Here is a 349-nt window from a genome sequence, read left to right on the forward strand (position 1 = left end):
GGCCTGCTCTCCAGCTGCCAAGTGAACCGGGAAGATTTGCAATTTTTTTAAAAAAAAAATCTTTTTTAATGTGTAAGGTTCCCAATATAGTATTTCAAAGAGCACACCCCGCCAAATCCAACATCCTCCAGGAGGCTGACTTGAAAAAAATAGCGCCCTCGGCCCACTAATCTGGGCGCCGTCCTCGCCCCCGCAGACGAGGCGGNGGCAGGTGCGCAGTGCTGGGAAAAAAACCTGGCGATTCTGGAGAATCTCTGCCTCGCGCATCTTGCCCCCTCCCCAGCACTGCCTCGGCGTTAGGAGTGGGGGTGGAGGGAAGAGTGGGAACCGACAAACCCACAGTGCGGCT

Source organism: Crocuta crocuta, unplaced genomic scaffold (genome assembly GCF_008692635.1).
Source record: "Crocuta crocuta isolate KB4526 unplaced genomic scaffold, BGI_CrCroc_1.0 scaffold38, whole genome shotgun sequence".
NCBI lineage: Eukaryota > Metazoa > Chordata > Mammalia > Carnivora > Hyaenidae > Crocuta > Crocuta crocuta.